The 20,072-nt window shown below is 43.9% G+C and overlaps 1 protein-coding gene across 4 annotated transcripts in view; it reads left to right on the forward strand.

The window, feature by feature from the left end:
* Tmem131l (transmembrane 131 like) overlaps positions 1-20,072 on the forward strand; it is a 135,086-nt gene that overhangs the window by 47,116 nt on the left and 67,898 nt on the right. The window lies entirely within an intron of this gene.

Below are 20,072 nucleotides of genomic sequence, written 5' to 3' on the forward strand. Positions count from 1 at the left end.
GGGGCTCCTGAGTTAGGGATGGAGTGACTCTAAGATTGCATTTATGACCTGACTCCTAGGTGGTGGGTGCTGCTAGTAAGGACAGTGTTCTGAGGGAGGGCATGCAGGCCAACCTGATTCTACTGCTCTCTAGACTCAGATATTTTCTGTGGCTCACTCACTGTCTAGCATCTTCACAGAGAGTCATTTACCTAGCCCTAGCGTCACATGCTCAGCATGGTTCTGAGAACTCATTTTTCCAGCCACTATGTTGGGCTGATGGTACAAATTCTGTCCACTTTCCTCCATAGTAAGTTTCTCCACTGATAAAATAAGCCAGATCAAGCCAAATTGGAAAAGTATAACAACAGGTATACTTGAACAATGCATTTCCTGGGCGGGCTCTCCCATCCCAGAGATCAGAACCAGAGGAGTCACACCCCCACATGAATGCAGGGAGACTTTATAGGTTGTAGGTAAGGGGCGATGACATGTCTGCCACAAGCTGGGTTTGTACCCAAGTATGATCAAAAGCTGAGTGCTTAGTTGGGGACTTGGGCAGTTGGCAACTTCAGGGGAGGAAGCTGCCATAACTGCCAAGAATGCAGAACTGGCTTTTTGGTGCCTTTTGTTCAGAGACTTAATGAGCCAGTGGGGCTGAGGGGGGTGGGGGGATGAGGTGAGCTGGAGGTTCCAATAGGCACAAAGTGAGGGCTCTAATCCCTTCCTCCCAAAGCTTACTACCTTCTTCTGCTGAGGCTGTCGAGGTTTGTAGAGAGCTGTCATACTGTGACATGGACTGTAATCAAAGTTTGGGTAAGAGGCTGAGGAAGCATGGAGCGGGGCATGGATGTGGTGACAGAAGTTATGGTAATTACAGTTTTATCATCAGGCTCAAGGCTCTTAAGAGAAAGCCAGTGTTTAATATAGTGTGTATTTCTGTCCTTGTGTCATTTTTGTTGGAAGAGGACCCTAGGCACTACAGTGCTTGGTTAGTGTTGGATGAGTTAGGTCAACTACCTTTTATGGAAAGGTCAAAGGTCCCTTTTGTCAGGTCAGGTCATACTCTCCCTAGTTACACCTCTGACATACAGAGCTTAGACAGCACTTGCGGGTATTTTAGATGGTGCTTGTGACTGACAGGAAATTAACCTCCCAAGGTAAGTAAAAATAAATATTGCTGTGATTATATGACTCGCTGACAGTTCTGTTTCTTCTCATCCTTTAACAATGGGCTGTTCAAAGCTGGGCTGGGCCAGGTAGATACCAGTGATGTGGTCTACCCTTCCTTATGAGCCTCTTCACGTTAATGACTGCCTCTTGTGGTTTTTCTGAATATATTCACAACTTCTGTCCGAATCAGAGACTGGGAGGCCTCTTCTGTTTTCGGAAACTAAGCTGAGTGCTTCAGGGAAAGTAATGGACACATGCACCTAGGCAATGTCTTGGGCTCTTGGGTCCCAAGGCTGAGGCTTACTCTGAGATAGTGGGGTCTGGTTGTGACCTCTGCTCACACACCGATGTTACATGCATTCATGGACCACCTTGCCTCTGCTCACACACTGATCTTAACATGCATTTGTGGATCACCTTGCCTGTCCTCATACACCGATCTTACATGCCTTTTCAGACCACCTTGCCTCTGATTTTCTTCAGCCTTCTTTTTTGGAAACTGTATTTTTCTTAGTTTTGAGGGGCTTCTTTAATCTTGGTCCTGTTAGTTTGAGAGCTGCTGTTTCTCATCTTAGGTTTTTTTTTTTTCCTGTGGTGAAAGACACTGTCCATCCAGCCCTTGACCTGCATCCACAGTGAGATGCACAGATATTGCTAGAGTTTTCAGCTGGGAATGAAATGTTGTGGTCTCTGCTCACCTCCAGTTTTTGGCATGAGATTGTGTATACTAGGTTACAGCTTGCCTCTCCAGGTGAGTGACTTAAGAGTAAATGGGAACAAGCTGAGAGGGAAGACCCAACTGAGGAAGATTGAACAGAGCAGGGCTGTGTGTGAGCTTCCAGCAGTTGGCACTGGTGGAACTCTGTGGGCTGCAAACATAAGTTTGATGTTTGATGTGTCATTTTTCAGTTACTAGAAACACTGTGTGGCATGCTTTCAAACAGAGGGAGCAGTCTGGTCTTAGTAATGCCCATAAGCCATTTCACTGTGGAAAATTAGGGCTGTTAACACAGCAAAAACAGTTAGTAATAGGTGAGAAGAGTTGTTAAGTTAGAAAGACAGTAAAGAAGAAAAATATTTACATCTGAACTTGAGAAAATAGCTTCCTTACATTTCCTGATAGTTCTACGTTCTTTAAAGTAATGGGCCTGTCATTACAGCTTCTCCGCCTGATCCTGTCATATGTGTCTGTATCAACCTAACAAACACAGTAGTTATGATACAGCTCAGTTTCAGAGTTCCCAAGACAAATGGAAATGGAATGGGGGAGCAGCCCCCTGCCTCCCTTCCCCAGTATGGGATGGAGAATTAGACATGAAGTCAGGAGAGAGCCACCAGCAGTAGTGTCTTACCTGACCGTATATGTTGTGAGGCACAGCAGGCTTCAGTTTTTTGCAGTGTTCTGGAAGCCAGCTGTACTGCAGTGTGCGTAGGAAGGACATGCAATCTGCCATCCACAAGGTGCCAAAGAACACTCATAAGTTGCTTCTCTTATGTTGAATTTGTCTTGGTTCTTAGGAGAAATGACACTTAACCCAGTGTCTATGAACTTGAACTTTTATCTAGAAAATGGAAATGTTCTTTTCCACATAGAGCCACCTGTCCTTGCAGTAGTAATGATGTAATGATTGGTTACATTGAATTTTCTATTTAAGGAGATTGTACATACCACGCTTTTGAATTGTGGTAGGTGGGATGGAATTCTTGTACAAAAGAAATGAAAGTAAACTTTCCATGTAAATTGGTACGTTTTGTGGGTGTACCCCTTTCACCTTCAGCATAACTTGAAGAGAAACTTAGCTCACCGTGTATCTTTCCACTTACTGAGAGCCAGCGTGTAAAGTAAGGAAACCCGTGTGGACTGCTGATTTAGAAACAGATACTGTGGTTGTGGAATGGAGTGGGTTTAAAGACATGAAAAACCAAAAAGGAAAGAAAACTAAATCCCCAGTGGGATTTCTTAAGTCAAATATGAATATAAAACCAGATCTGAGGGGGGGGGGGAGGAGAAGGGATTGACATCTGAAGCAAGCTTCTTCCTAATTTTAACTAATAAAATAAAATAAAAATTAAAAAAGCATAAAACAAACAAACAAACAAAAAAACCCAGATCTGAGTGATGACTCTTTCCAGGAGAAAAGAAACTAAGGGATTTAGGGGCAGCCACATACTCATCCACACTTGTATTCTCTAGCCTGAATCCTTCCATCATTTGTTTCAAAACCACCCCTTTAGTCCCTCCCCCTTCCACATAACCTGAGGGAGGCTCTTAGTGACATGTGCCCAAGCTTTGAAGGGACTCTGTGTTGTCTTAAGTAATATCTGATTGCTAGTGTGGACTCAGTGGGCTGTTTCACAAGGTGCTACATATGTCCTTGCTGGAGACCACACTCTTGCTTCAACAACAGCATCAGTATTTCAAATCTAACTAGTTCCCGGTTCATATTTCTGTCTAATGTTTTATTTTCAGAACCTAAAATTCTTGCTGTCTCTCATTCATTTTCCTTAGATCTTTGCTACCCCCTTGAGAAAACACACTCCTTGTGGCTTAGGAACTCTGTTTTAATCTATCCATTCACTGCCAAAATGCTGGTTGGGTGTTGATAGATTCCAATAATAATGATTTTTTAAAAAAATTCCAGTGAAGGCGATGTTAGTTATACCAGTTCAGCTGTTTTTAGTAGGAGATGACAGGAATTGGAAAGAGCCAGTTTATTGGAGATGTCTGTCTCTAAAGATCTAGACACACTGCATTCTAAGCTGAATCAGGGAAGAAATTGAGAAGATGCCTTCAGGCATAGAGCTCCAGTTTCTTCTTAGCAATTTCTTCATAGGAAAGGGAAACAGGAAAGCCCAGAGAAAGTAACAGAAGCAAGAGAAACTGCTTAAAAAGCAAACGTTTAAGGGTGTCTGCATTAGAGTTGAGGCTGGCTTGCAGGCTGAACCTGGGTTCTAGTGACCACTTTAAAAGGAATTTATTAGAGCGGGTTCTGATTTATACAGGGCAGGGTCAGCCTCTGAACCTAGTGCAGAGAGTGCTCTTCCTGCCACTTGGCTTTGGATTTTGGCACAGGAACAGCAGTAGAGGTGGCTGGTCTTTGAATGAAAATGAGGACATGACTGCTGCTAGGTATGGCTGAGAGAAGATTTTATAGTAGAAATGAGGGAGAGCACAGCCAGAGACATCTGCAAGAGTCCAGACTGAACATGCCAGCAGAATAGACCAGGCCATGAGAGGAGAGAGCGGGGCAAGAGAGAGTACCCCAGACAAGAGGAAAGGACCAAGAAGATGAAGAACCAAGATAATGTGTGGCCAAAATGGCTGGGGAATATAGGAATCAGAAGCTAAGTTCAGAGACTGGAGAGACTGTCCCCCACTTAAGGTGGGGGACAGGAGTGAGAAGTGCTGAGAGGAGCCAGGACTCTGGAACAGGTACTTATGATGCTGAGAGAGCCTGGTAGCCACCATCCTCTTTGATGTGTTAAATAGGCTCAACAGTTAGCCATCTGTCCTTGAGTTTCCTTGGAACCTAACAGGCTTGGGATGATGGCCCTCTCAGAACTGGGACATGCTCTACCTTCCTAACCTTTCAAAGGCACCAGCACCTCTCCTGGACCAGTTCCTTGTCATTCTGTGAGTCTGTCTTATAAGCTCAGCATAGAATCTGTTTTTGTGAACACTTCAGAGACCTTGTGCATACCGAATTCTCTGGATTGTTCCAAATAGCTAGCTTGTTCCCTGAAGCCTCCTTGAGATGGAAGAATATTAAAATGAGAATGAGCCTTATTGGAAGCAGAAGCTCCCAAAGCATCTTCCATGAGCAGTGAGTGGATAAATGGTTGGCAGACTGCAGAAGCTGGGATCCTTTGGTAAGTGGGTCCGTCCATGACTCGCAATGTACACAGATACGAATACTCTTAGCCTTCCTAATGAACATAGTGCAATTGCTTCATTAGAAACTGTTCCTTGAACACAGAATTCTGGCTTTATCCCCGGCTTAGTTACCTTTCTGACTGACAAAATGCCTGAGGAAGCTGGCCAAGAGGGGGAAAGATTAATTTTGGCTCATGGCTTCAGTGATTTCAGTCTGTGGGTTTGAGCCCCATAGCTTTAGTCCTGTGGCAGGGAAGAACATAGAGAGCAAAGCCACCACTTCACTGGCAGCTGGGAAGCAGAAAGAGGGAAGGATGTAGGTGCTCCTTTGATCCACCGCGTCCCAGGGACCCACTTCCTAACGGTTCTTTCAGCTGTAAGCTCATCAGGGGATTAATCTCTTGATGAATTTAGTGCCCCCATGATATAGTCACCTCCCCAAAGCCCATTAGCCAGCATCAAGCTTTTGACACATAAGCCTTTATGAAGATAGAACTCAGACTTCAAACAGGTTTCCCTGGTCATTCTGAGGGATGGCCAGATTGGATGCAGTGGGCTAAATTCTCTCCTGGCTCTGCAATCTGGGGCTTGTGGGGATTCTCTTTTAGAAGGGAGGGAATGTTTAGAAGGTATTTGTTTTTCAAGATTCCACTACAGAGAAAGTACGTGTTGAAGTAGTTAATTCTGTCTCCACTGCTAATAGATAGCAATATTTCCAGTCTAGGGTACACAGGATTTGTGATCTTATTATTTCTAGAGGAAGAACATATGTTACTTTGAATACTGAATGAAAATAGAATTGTCTGTAGTGAGAATTAAAAATATGACTGAAGGCTAAGGAGGTGACTCTGTGTAAAAGTATGTGTATTTTTCTTATCTCTTTTAAGGAAAAGAGGAATACAGTGGAAGTTCTGTAAGACAAGGAACTGCTTCTTGAGAGATTCAGGATTTTTTGGAAAATAGTGAAGCCAGAGTAATTGAGTAGTGGTAGGGTTGGATAAGCTCTGGAAGCTAGCTAGTTGCCAGATCCCAGGCCTTGGTGTGAGCTCTGGTTCTCTCCTTTGATTTCCCCAACTTCCTCCTTTCTTGTCCTCTCTTCATGTTCTCTGCCGGTTTTTTTTTTTTTTTTTTTTTTTTTTTTTTTTTTTTGGTAGTGTAATTACCCCAAATTAACCTGTAAGCACCACCAACACAAGGATTAGGTAACTTCCAGGGATTCTGGGAGTTGTAGTTCTTGAAAACAACAAAGCCTCATGGGAAAGTACGGTGGTCAATGGTTTTGTTCATAAAAGCCTCTGTAACACATATCTCGGGACCACTCAGAAAGTGATTCCACTCGGGAAATTCCAGAGTGGTCCTGACCAAAGTGCATCCTGGTCAGTGCTTAATATCTAAGTAGAGCTTGCTTCAAATTTGGCTCAAAATTGTTAGGCTGGTTTTCTTCAGACACATCTCAGATTTAACAGTACATGCTAACAAATTACAAAGGACATCTCCCATGTCCTGTTTTAGTCATGCCTACTTGATTGAAACTGATGAGCCCTTCACGATGGAGTCCTTGTAGCAGCAGGGGTTGTATGTTAAATGGGTCTCTACTGAAGGGCAAGGCTGTTCTCTGCAGCTGCTAGGCGCTTGAGATGAAGCAGGGAAATTGCACTGGGATAATGGGCGGGAATTAACTGCAGCTTACAGAGTGCTGCATAATCACAGGAACGTGAAGGGTGTTAATCAAATGCATCTGCAGATGACGTTTTCCTTATGTGCAAGAGGAGGGGGTGTGCTTCTGCACACACAGATGCAAGGTCTGCTGGACTAGGCTGGGTGAGCATGTGAGAAGTTCCCTTGGCCAGAATGGTTCTTCTTTCCCACCCCACACACACAAGGATTGAGTTGGGAGGCTGGTGTGCATACTTACTGTTTTCTTCTTTTAACACTTTATTGAGATAATTCATGTGCTATATACAGTGCAGCCCAGTGTTTGGCATTTGATTTTTAAGCATGTTTTAGTGTTGTGTAGGCACTACAACAGTCTATTTAGATTTTTGCCCCTCCTAAAAGAAGCTGCTGGCATGTGTGTATGTGTGTATTACAGTTTGTACTTAAAACATTCCTTTAGCCATGCTGGAAATCAAATGCAGGCCCTCGTGCATGCCATGAAAGCGCTTTGGCACAGAGCTATGCTTCAGCTCCATTTCCAATTAATTGTTTTTCAATTTTATAGTGTGTGTGTGTGTGTGTGTGTGTGTGTGTGTGTGTGTGTGTATGTGTGTATGCATGCTGGGCATGTGTTGGTTCCCAAGGTGGTCAGAAGAGGGAAGAGGGTGTCAGATCTCCTGGGTCTGGAGTTTCAGACTGTTGGGAACTGCCCTGTGTGGGTTCTGGGAACTGGGCTCTGGTACCCTGGAAGAGTGGTAGGCACTCTTAACCACCAACCCATCTCTCCAGCCCCTGTTTATGCCTTTTAAGTTCTCTCTCTCCTTCCTTTTTTGTTTTAGTGAACACACAGATCATCTTGGGGCTTTTGAAAAAACACATTTCCCAGAAAGCATTTGTTTTCATGAAGTCACTGATGACTTTAACATTATAGAGTACCTATTTTACTGACTTTTGAACCCAACCTCATGACTTACATTGTAGCTACTGGGTTCTTATACCTAATCCTAAGTTGGGACCTTCTCTTTTGCTTGAGCATAGGAGTTCAGTTGTTCAGGTAACCTGGGGTAGGGGCTTGAAGCATAAAGACTTTGTTGCTCAAATTGTTTGCCACCACACTGGCCACAGTCAGCTCTGTTCCTTCTGAGGAATTAGGTGTAGGAATGGGATGCACATCAGCAGAAAGATGAGCCTGTGGACTTATGTACTGGTCTTCCACTTCATATAAGGCCTTTTGTTTTGTTTTGTTTTGTTTTTTGGTTTTTTGTTTTTTTGTTTTTTTTGGTTTTTTGTTTTGTTTTGTTTTGTTTTGTTTTGTTTTCCGAGACAGGGTTTCTCTGTGTAGCTTTGGAGCCTATCCTGGCACTTGATCTGGAGACCAGGCTGGCCTCAAACTCACAGAGACCCGCCTGCCTCTGCCTCCCGAGTGCTGGGATTAAAGGCGTGCGCCACCAACGTCCGGCACCATGTAAGGCCTTTGTACGCAGGAATTTTCCTGGAGATGCAGCTTTAAATTGGGTTTTAATAGGCTGTACCTTCAGAGTTGAACACGGTCCATAGGGATGCAGCTTGCTGGTGGAATCTGCACTGAGCATGGGCCTGGCAAGGTTCTGCCTAGGGTTTAAAAGCAGATACAGGTTCTGGAGTAATGGGTGAGGAGTTTGAGACAGAGGAAGTCAGGGATCACTACCCTGTAGGAGCATCTGTGAAGAGGCAGTTGAAGTAGAATGGTTTTATACCTGTTGTCTATGGGATGAGCAGGCTAGAATGCTAAGTCGGGGGAGCCTGGACGTTAGGAGTGATGTTGAAAGCCTGGAGACTAATTAGTCTGCTAGAGAATTGAGGTGGTGAGATGGAGAGAACTGGGCCTGGGTCACATGCACAAGGAAAGGAAGGACAGACAGGAGCCAGAGGCGAGAGCAGAAATTAGGCCAGGTGCAATAAAATAACAGAACCGAGTACTGTGTACCATCAGTTGGAGGGTCTGGAGGTGGAAATGTGCTACTTGATCCATACAAAGGAACAACCACAGGCTGTATTCAGGAAGTTTGTACTTTTCTGTTGCCCTTGAACTTCACAAACATACCATTTCTGAATATTTTTAAAGTTCTGGACACAGAAGCACTTCACAGGTATTAGGAAATCTGAAAAAAAGGAAATGTTGCAAATGCTTCATGCACCCCAACATTGCTAAGTATTCTGGCAACTGCCTTCTCATTTTCCCTCTGGCTTTTTATTTATTTTTTAATTGTAATCAAGTTGTCCACAGCAGTTTTTTCCTTCCTCACAATAGATATCCCCCTCTCCCCATTGTTGGTTGCTATTGTAATCTTCTACCTTGATGGAGAGCTTTACTTTGGAATTGATGGCCATTGACTGAGCTTTGGAGGGATCAAGTCACATCCTGCAGGCTGTTTGCCTTATCCAGCTGCCAGATTGCCTTTGTGGATCTGTGCAGGATGCTTGCTGCTCTTTGTCTAGGGCTAAAGAGTGCTGGAGGGTGAGGGGAAGTGGTTAGAGGATCTAGGGGGCTGAAAAGGAGTCCAGGGGCAGGATGGGGGCTGACCTGCTGTGAGAGGGTAGTAGACCTAGAAGGAGCCTGAGCAAATAGGCCTTGGCTCCTATGCTTGGGGACCAGCCGGGCCATTCTTTCTTTTACAACCTCTTCAGCAATTACACTTTAGCACTCAAGGGTTTGAAAGAAAAATTACAATTTAAAAGGAAAGCTCTGGGTGCGTGATTTGCATATGAGTGGCATCTGTATAATTAAGAACAATTAAATCCCCTGGCTGAATTGAAAGGGAGGCCCCAGCTACTGTTGCTGGGTCCCTGTGGAGTGCAGCCTGTGGCTGTCAGTTCTTTGGAATCCAGTTGGCAGAATATTCCCATCTTCCCTGATTCTGCTTCTAATAAATGGAATTCTGCAACAGACCTTTGTAGCTTTCCCTGACTTGTCCATCTTCTTTCTTCCCTTCCTTCCAGGTAAGGGCCAACATTTCACCTGGCCATTGGCAGAGCTCTTTACGGACATCTTTCATTCGATCCTCCTTGGGTTCATAGGTCTGTCTTGGCTAATAGAGGATCCTGAAGGTCTGGTCACAAGACCTTTACTCTGCACATATCTTTTGTTTTGTTTTGTTTTGTTTTGTTTTGTTTTGTTTTGTTTTGTTTTGTTTTTCGAGACAGGATTTCTCTGTGTAGCTTTGGAGCCTATCCTGGCACTCTCTCTGTAGACCGCTGGCCTCGAACTCTCAGAGATCTGCCTGCCTCTGCCTCCCAAGGTGTGGGCCACCAACGCCCGGCACGCATATCTTTCTAATTGGCTCCATGGTCTCTGACTAGAATCCAGTGATATTGCTGACCCTGGGAATTTAGTTCTTTCTTTTCCCACTGTTGTGTGACCCATGGACACCTTCCTCTCAATATTGCCAAGAAAGCAAGACACAGTTTTCTAGGTTATTCCTCCTCTGGTTTTACAAGGGCTTATAGGGTCCCTGTGTAGAACAACTCAAGTAGAACAGGAATGCAACTGTTTCCTGTCAGCTGCCCCAGGTGACGGAGGTACTGTATACCAATAATGACAGAGGTTATGAGCAGTCTTTGAAAAGTAGGTTCATTTGGGCTCTTATTGATGAGGCTATTTTATTTACTTTTCTACTATTGTGAAGAAATGCCATGACTAAGACAGCTTATAGAAGAAAGAAAAATTGTCAAAATAATGTTTAGATAATACAAGAATATTAGTAACATCGCCTGAGAAATCTGATGACCTTTTCTATGCTTTTTAACTGCTTCTCAAAGGGCAGGTTCATGGTCTGCTTGGCTATAATGAGTGAAGCAGACTCACGGCTTTACAGCAATTATGAAAATCTAGCACAGTACTAATATATGGTTCAGTCTTTGATGTTTCCTGTTTTTATTTCTATGAATATTTGCACAATATGGTGTCATTCAAAAAGTTCAACTCCTTTCTGTTGAAAGAAATACATATATTTTCTCTGAAAGTAATGTTTGAAAAAGTAATGAAAGAGTATAGTTCTGTATGTGGCTGGTATGCACAGACCTTGTGATTAAACCTCAGAACCGACAAATAAATGAACAAACATATATAAATATAGCAAAAACCTTCCAAACAGCACTGTCAAGCTGTCCACTGAACACCCATCATATAATTGGCCACAGAACATGACTCATCACCAAGCTCACGTCTATGTAATAATTCTGCTATCAGGATGGTTTAAAGGCAAATTTCTCTCTTATATAAAACCCAAAGAATACAAAAACCAATCTAGAATGTGACCAGAAGTATCCCTTAATATAAGATAAGAGGGTAGGAGGTCAGTTTAGAAATATGTTGGGTCAAAGCAATGTTCTTTTGACCATACAATGGTAACTATTTCTGTTTCTATGCCAGGCTCTGTGGTAGATTGTTCTCTGGGCCCCTAACAGCACCCAAGCCCTCCTTCTTCCAAATAATGGGGTCTTAGCTGGGCATACATCCAAGGCTCCTCTGAATGGGGGCATAGCCAGTGATGGAAGCTCTAGCAAGCAGGCTGGAAGCTGAAGAGTCCAGGAAAACTGTGGCCTCTTCCCTACTCACTCTTCCATGTCTGCCTTCACCATGAATATCAGAGAAGGGAAGTGACCACAGTGTCTGCAGTGGGGTCCCTGAGACCTCTTGGAGCAGCAGCTGCATGGCTCTACCTCTCACAGGAGATGTGACCAAGGTGTTTAATTGTACTTGATGCCACTTCTTGCCTTTTTTCTAATGACAGAAACTGCTAACAGCCTCTACTCAGAGGCAATAGTTCTATGCAAATGTGTGTTACAGCATCTGCCTGCTACCAGAAGGATGTGGCCAAGCCAGATTTCCATGGTGTTCAGGTCCTGAGTTTCCTAGTAACAGTAGCACAAACATAACCCAAACCGTTAATAAACCAAATGTCCAAGAAGAATAATCCCAAGACTGAAGAGACAAGCAGATAGATCTCCGTTAGATCAAGGCCACACTGAGCTATATTACATGAAATTGATTCGTCCTTAATAGAAACAGCCCACACAAAGGTGATCTCAGCTTTTGGGATTACATGCCTTTAATCCCAGGATTTGAGAGGTATAAAAGGAAGAGGCAGAAGTCTGGGATTGTAGCCTGAGGTTTGGTGGAGACAGGATTGCAGTCTGAGGTTAGGTGGGGAGATTTATTCTCCAGCCACACAGAGGAGAGGGCACCCCTTTCAGCCTGAAGTAGAGGTAAGAGCTAGTGGCTTGCTGCTTTGCTTATTTGATCATCAGCTTGAATCTCAGTGTCAATCACTGGGTTTTTATTAATCCTGTTACAGGGAGGAGACGGGGAGGAGAGGAAGAGAAGGCTCTAGAGAGAGTAAAAGGAGCTATAGTCTCGATATCTCCTTCAGGGCCATAACTCCAGTTTCCTAAATGCTATTGGGCTTTACCCACCCCTTTAAAGTTCTGCCATCTCCCAGTAGAGCCACAGGTGACAGACCACGTCCTTAATACATGGATCTTAGGGAGACCTATGCAAACCATAACACACCTCCAAGGAACTGTAAATACTAAAATTTATAAGAACATTGTGGGAACTGAGCAGGGCTGCTCTAGTTCCTGGGTACATTGCTTGTCTATCCAGAAGGAGGAAAAAAGCCTATCCTCAGTCTCCCTGTGACCTTTGTTCTCTAAGTGAATTTCTGCATTGTTGCTTTGCTGTATGTAAGATTACTGTTGTAGACATCTAATACTAAATTACGTTTTGTGCTACCTTGCTGTCCCAGAGCTGGAAGAAAGGCAAAGTGGATTTTTTAAAGTTTTGCACATTATGAAATCATATTCAAATTATTTTAACATAATAATATGACTTACCTCTAGAGTCTAGGAAAGATGTCAGTCTTTAAACCACTAAGGAGTTGTACCTCATTGAAGAAAGGAGAAAGTTAGAGCAGGAACCAGGGGAGTATGCACTTAGCTGCTGGTCTGTTCTTTGACAGATTTTTACAGTCCATGTGGCTACAAGAGTTCTTTATAACATGCAAACTGTGCTGTGACTAATGTGTGAATGTAATGGCATATTTTGAAGTTTTTTGAATTGCAGATACAGTGCTTTCTAAAAATAAAGTCCTGATAGTGGGAACGGAGAACCAGAAACTTAGGTGGCATGAAAGTATGAAATCCCTGGAGACTCCTTAGAACTACTTGCTTGTGGAGTTAAGGAAGACTTCAAGAGTGGGATTGCTCACATGGCTTCCCCATGGGCACATAGGCAAGCCACTCTGCAAGGTGGGAATCTCATACACCAAGCCCACTGCCATCTTGGCTGGCAACTGCCTCTCCAAGAGGTAGTTCTAGTACAGATGGAATGTCAAGCCAGGAGCCTCACAGCGGAGTCTAGTCCACAGATACACAAACTTGGGGAATGAATCAGTTAAATCACAGTAACTACTGCCAGATGAGCTAAGCAAAAAAGGAATTTATTGAAGATACTGGCAGCTGACAGAACCTCTAGGAAGAATTAAGAGTAGGCTTGGGGAACACAAGCTCGAGAGGACGTGATACTTAGAATGACTGCCTAAATAAACTGCAGCAGAAATTGCCACCTTTACCACTAACGCAGTTGCATTACTATTGCTGTGGTTGACCATTGGAGGAACTCTGCCTTCCTTCCTTCCTCCCTCCCTTCCTTCCTTCCTCCCTCCCTCCCTCCCTCCCTCCCTCCCTTCCTCCTTCCCTCCCTCCCTCCTCCCTCCCCCCTCCTCCCTCCCTCCCTCCCCTCTTTCCTTCCTTCCTTCCTTCCTTCCTTCCTTCCTTCCTTCCTTCCTTCCTTCCTCCAGTGCCTGATGCTCTGCCTCAGGTGAGTCAGTTTGGTCACATCTTGGTCATGTGACAGTACCCTAGCTGCAAGGGGAGCTAGTAAAACTGGTAAGAGGCCAGTTCCAATTTCAAAAGCTATAGAATGGAAAATCTGCAAATGTTGTCAGGTAGGTAACTGAATGGCTACCAAATAACAAATGTCTATGTGGTGAATCAATAAAGTCTTAGAGATGGCAGACCTAGTAGGCGGGCAGGAACCCTTGGCCAGAGTAAGAGAACCAGGAGGAAGAGCCTCAGAAACAGTCTTGTGCACAGAGAACAAGGAGCTAGAGAGGGGATGGAGGGTGCAGCTGTCAAGGAAGGACCGCCTGCAGGAACAGTTTCCTAGAAACCCAGGGAGCACTGCTCCAGAGATGGCAGCCAGCAGGAAGATTAAGGAAGCTCAGCCCTTGACTCCATGGCTTATGGATCACTAGCATCTTTAGCAGGAGAGTGGGAGGGCTACATGACAAGGAAGGGGCAGCCTGTGAATCCCAGGGTTCCCAGTGTATTCACATCCTACCTTCCTACCTTCTTACCCTGGAGCAGGAGAGTTTTTGCAAGTTGTTTAAACCCTCCAGTCATTTCCTCATGTATGAAACTGGAATGTATGCTAGTCAACTTCCTGTTACCTGATATAATGAAAACTTAAATAAGTTTCTGTTGGCTTGTGGTCTTAGAGGGTCACCAGTGACCAGGTGGGATAATAGCTTTTTATGTCTCTGGTGGAGGTGCTGGATGTCAGTGTGGGGTACACATATTCAACAAACTGTCCACTTCATGGTCTTGATCCACAGAAGACAACTGCCTTCAAGGACATATTCTCAGTGACTAAAAACCTCCCACCGGGCTTCACATAAAGATTCCAGCACCTCTCAGAAGCAGCACTCTGTGGACGAAGACTTTAACTATGGGCATGTGGAGGTTGATGATCCTAGCTGTAGCAGATGACAAGTTCCCACTGACAGTAACCTGTGACAGAGTGCTGAACTAGCATGTGGTACCTCAGAAGAACCCATGCATAGTGGCTGTCATTATTTGTCAACACTTGGACTGTGAGGGGGTAGAGGGCTTGAAAAAAACGAGGAAGGTCAGACAGCTTAAGTGACCGGGGCATAAGTCTCTGCATATGTATATACAGGGGAGAAAAGACAGAACAGCCAGGGTGGTGTTGAAAGTCCGGGAGAGGCCAGGAGCCCAGGATCCACTCAAAAGAGTAGCTGGCTAATCACTGAGTCTTTGACAGAGGAATTCTCTCTGTGGGACTTACTGTGAGAATTTTCATCTGCAATTTGGGGAACACATTAGTTAGTGGAGGACATTTTTCTCATGTTAGGAAGACCTGGCTATCAGTACCATGGGACTGTCTTCAAACGCCTGCCTTTTTCTTTTTTTTTCTCCAATCTCTTGACCAGGCCCAAGTTGCTCAACAGACTTTCACTCTGATGTTCTTTCTCAGTGCATTAAGGCTTGAAGCCTGACACTCTCAACAGTGAATGAAACTGAGAAAACCATGTTCTGCCAGAAGTTCCCCACTGTGAGATTTTAATGTAGAGGAAAAAACCCCAATGATTTCAAGCACTGTAGTTACTGTTAACTGCCAAGGAAGAGGGACAGTTCTAACTGAATTCCTGAAGCAGTGCTTTTGTCTTCAGGTTTTTTCCTATCAGTAAACTTCTGGGGAGACTTTATATTTACTTTTTGTGGTACTGGGGATGGTACCTGGCGCCTCCTTTGCCCTTGTTAGTATGGCAACACTAACTGAGCTATATTCTCTGCTGGCAACTATGCCATAGATGATGCAGCTAAAGCCATTTGCTGTTCAGTGAAAGCCCTGATAGTCAGTGCCTTGCTCTTGGATCCTGTGAGTTTCTAGTCTTTGTCAGTGTTGAGAGCTTTAGGGAGGCCTTGTTCTGAAATAGGCAGTGGGCTAGTCAGTAAGGCCTGCCCCAAACTGGGTGTTGTCTATCTCTGCAGGGCTTGAGTTGTGGCTCAGCTGCATACTGCACATAATAAGTTCTCTAAGGCCTCTGAGAACAGGGACTGAGTCCTAGAAATGCTTGTTTCTTGATTGGGGAATGGGTATCTCCTTGGGGTACATACCACTGAGAAGAAGGGATGCAAAGATATTGATGCAGGGATCCTTACCTTTGTAGAGACCACAGGTCTCAAAGCAGTCCTGCCATAGTGTGTTGTTGTTAGCAATGAGAACAGTCTAGTAAGTAGATCCTTAATGTATAGTGTCTTCTCTGGACAACAGAATGTAGACACGAACATTACTTTTTTCATGGAGTAATGTGTTCCCCCTTTCTGATGCAGAGGCTTTGTAAGATGAGTATAGACCATTTCTTTTATTTATTTCTCCTTTTCATTCTTATTCATTGGTCAAAGCTGTTGCCTTGGCTTTAATTTGTTTTTACAATTTTAATTTTGGAATAACTTGCTGTGTTGTCTAGGTGTTGGAACATTCTATTAAAGGCAGCCAGCTGGTAGATGGTAAGGCTCTGAGAGTCACTGATGGAGTGTGGAGGTCAGCGAGGTGCCTGTCCTTGCTTCTCCTTGCATGGGTGGTCCCTTTGTGTCTCACATTTAGTGTCTCCATCTCAAGGAAATGGACAGATTTCTAGGAGAAAAGCAGAGATGGCTTTATCTGCTGGAGTATGGCTGAGACCTGTGGACCTGGCCAGCACCTTGGAGGTCCAGCAGAACCTTTTCTATGAGCCACAGCGAGGCTCCAGGCTGCCTCTGCTCTGTCATTACTCACTTCCTTCTCCCTGCTTCCATTCTCTTCTCAATTTTTATATCTTTGCTCACGTCAGCACTTCTGGATATGGCCTCCTTCCAATGTCCAACTGTGGTAGCTGTTCATTGAGTGTCATTTCATACAGCCCCAGTCTCTGAACTCTGCTGGAGTGGTAGCATACATGGTATCCAGGATTCTTCGTGGTTAAAAAGAAAAAGAAACCTTTGGTGTTTTTTCTTTTTTCAGGAAGGCCCTCATTCTTCTTGGTAGGAGAGCCTCATGGTTTGCCTGTTGGCACACTTACACACTGGGTTATGGCCTGAGGAGCACATATTTCTTATACTGAACACCTGCCACAGTGCTGCTAGGGTTGGGGGTCAGAGTCACTGGCCTGGCTGTCCACTCTGGAAAGGTGGACCATTGTCTTTGAAGAGAGGACAAGCCCTCTTAACAGCCGGTTATATGTTCATTTCCTTGTCTAAGCTGTTTTTATAGGGTGCATATGACATCCGCACCTAATCAACTTGAAGTAAGGACTCTAGCTGTCCACATAGTTCCAAGAGTGTCAACTGCATCCAGCACAACCAACCCATTCTGTAGAAGAGGGAACTGAGTCCTGCACTGTGAGATCCTAACTACGGCTGCACCTGACTCAGACTGTCTCATTTCAACCAAATGTCTTTTCTCCTGCACTAGCCACCTTTTCAAGCTTATTTTTAATTTTGTTTTATTTGGCCTTATATGTATAGAGAAAAATGTGGTCAAAATTTAGGAAAGAGAAAGACAAAAGAACTTGGATCAATTAGACACAGATGTGCCTTTTTTAAAAGTATGGGATGCCTTGATTTGGGTCATTTCGACAAAGAAACCTTAAAACTGTGGGATAGCTTATAGCTGTGGCTGGCTGCTTAAAGGGTTCTGCTCTCTGCATAAGGTGGGCATTTTTAAAACAAGGACTGAAAGTAACCAGTGAGGCTGTAGATCAAAAGTAGAGCATGCTGTTAGCTTGCTCAGGGTTTCGGATTCAGTCTCAACCACAGTCTTCCGGGAAGGACTAAGAGTGTGAGGAATAGGGGGTACATAGATAAGGTGCATGCCCTTTGGGGCATTACTACCTGGGTGGTCCATCCCTATTCATGTCCCCAAAGCAGAACAGCTCCTCTGGTCTTGTTCCCTTTTAACAGATACAGGCAAAGAATGTAAAATACACAGCCTACGTTTATAATCGACTTTTACAAGATGCATGTGTTCGCTTTATGCCTAGAATAAAAGAGGCCAGGTGAGACTTGACATTCATGGAAAATGGCCTGTGTTATTAAGGATGAAATGTGCAAAGTTAATTCTGGCTTGTGGAAGAATGGAGGTGAGAAGGTGGCTCATTGTTCATTTACCAGAGCCTCTAAGCGTTATTTCGTTGAGGGTGTTGGTTTGGAAATGACTTTGGCATTTCAAACACAGCATTGAGTTCTTAGTACTTAGGGTAAGTTTTGACCTCCATATGTGACTAAATTGTGGCCACTGGCTACCTACCCACTGCTAGAAAGCCAGCCACCTTGTCCCCTTAACTTTTGCACCACAATAATGAACACAAAGGATTTCTGTGACTCCTAGAAGTGTGGGACTTTCCCCACCAGCTAGAAGTGATCAGTTCTGCAGTAGATCCCAGCCGGAGTTCTCTAATCTAGTTCAGTTCTGACATTTTCTATCGTGTCAGAGCCCATACCAAGACCACAGTCCCCAAGCCTCTTCCCCACTTGAGGTGCCAAGCCACAAGCCCTAGTTATTTCACCCATGCTTCTGACCCACAGACTATATAGAAGGTTCCCACAACCCTCTAGGTTTTTGATACATTGGATAGAGCAGCTCACAGAAGTCAGGGAAACATTTGTTCTCTTTTATTATAAAGGGTATGACGGAGGACCCACATGAATCAACTCATAAGGGGAGGCAGGCAGGAAGGTTGAGGAAGGATCAGATGAGAAAGGTCTTCTGACCTAAATAAGGACCTGTCTGAGAATGCCTAGGAGCAATGTTGGGTAGGATTAGTTTCAAAGATTTATTGTGAAGGAAAGAAATTGTAGTTTATGGGGCCTGCTTTGGGGAGGGAATTGTAATATCAACCAGCAGCCTTCCTGTCTGGTACCATGAGTGCGAGTAATGTCTAGCTGAATACTGTCTCTTAAAGGCTTCATTATTATTATTATTATTAACTATTATTTTAACTTAATGTTAAACTTCCTTATGCCTTGATATGTTTTCTAAATTTTGTTTGTTTTCCAAATTTTTAATGCAGATGAGGTAAAATCTGCTAATGAGGAAAAAGGATCTTTTTAATTTGGGGAGGAAAAATCACTGTTGAGATTTTGTTTTTCCCTTTAAAGATAGAGAAATTTGTAGTATTTCTGCTCCATTACTTTACATTGATCTCCAGTTGCCTGTTTTTTGTTGAGTACGTGAAGTTTCTGATTGTGGAATTTGAAAATCTGTTACATGGGATATAGTCCAGGTCTGTGTTTAATTTGTTCTATTCATAAACAGTCACTGTCTCTCCATTAGGACCTCTCAGTCCAGAGGCCAGCATGGACACTGAGCTCCAGTTGCCTCTCCATTTGTCTTCCTTGCTTTTTTGGTGAGATGAATGTCATCCTCTTTGTAACATGATCCTCTGGCTATTACATAAACCATGTTCAGGCTTGAAGCAAAGGCCTTGCCCTCTCATTTTGTCTTCACAACAACTGTAAGCTAGGTACTGCTATCCCCTGGCTTTTTAGAAAATAAGGCAGGTACTGACAAATTAAGCTACTAACCCACCCAGGACAGGAAAGCAATGGGCATGAGTGTGGAACCAGGCTTATGATAACCTCTGTGATCTTGGCAAGTTGATGGAATTCTCCAGGCTTCATCTGTCCACTTGGAAACTGTGTACAAAACCCAATGATCACCTCACTTCTCGGTGCCCTGGACAGGAAGGACTGCTATTAATTGTTGTTGCTTATAATTAATGCAGCACATTTCTGTAGCCTCTCTGAGGCTGTTGGTATTTCTCCTGGAGTACTAAGCCCTGGCCAGCTTGGGATAGAGTGGGTACTCATGGTGCATCCCTGAGGTTTTTCACTTCTGTTCTGGAGGCAACTTGTGTCTTCTTTACAAGCAAGTCAGAGTATTACTGCTGGGCTTTGGGGGTTTGGAGGAGTCCAATAAGCTCCACACCTCTTCTGTGCCCTTTTCTATTCGATGGAAATGTCGATGAGAGTTGGGTAGATGAGAACGAAGTGTCTCTTTTATTATTAACACAGCATGTTTTGGAGGTAGGATGGAGACCCAGGAAGCTCTAACCAAGAATGGACATTTTCAGAGAAAGGTCATTTGAGGGATGCAGAGGCACAGAAGGAAAGACGGCAGCTGAAATTGTGAGAGGACTGTAGGGCTGGGTCTCCGACCCTTCCATAGATTGTGCTTTCAGGAAAGATCTTCTAAAGGTTACAGAACTTACTAGCTGGAAGACTTAAAGTCCAGGTGACAGAGGCTGGACCAGCTTCCTGGGGGCTTTTTAGGGGGAGGAAAAAACTGGTAAGATTTTGTTACAGAAAGCTATTCTGAGTCTCTAAATAAAGCATGCTCACTTATGGAGCTTCCCCAGTTAAACATCCCTGGGTTATGTAACTTTCAAATTGTCACCTGTCTATCTAATTAATCTATCTAGATGTTTATATATTTTGTTATATCCTAATTATATTTTTTATTTAAATGTGTTTGGTATGTTTTTCTACTGAATTGATCACTTTGCAA

This window comes from Cricetulus griseus (genome assembly GCF_003668045.3).
Source record: "Cricetulus griseus strain 17A/GY chromosome 1 unlocalized genomic scaffold, alternate assembly CriGri-PICRH-1.0 chr1_0, whole genome shotgun sequence".
In the NCBI taxonomy this organism is placed as follows: Eukaryota; Metazoa; Chordata; class Mammalia; order Rodentia; family Cricetidae; genus Cricetulus; species Cricetulus griseus.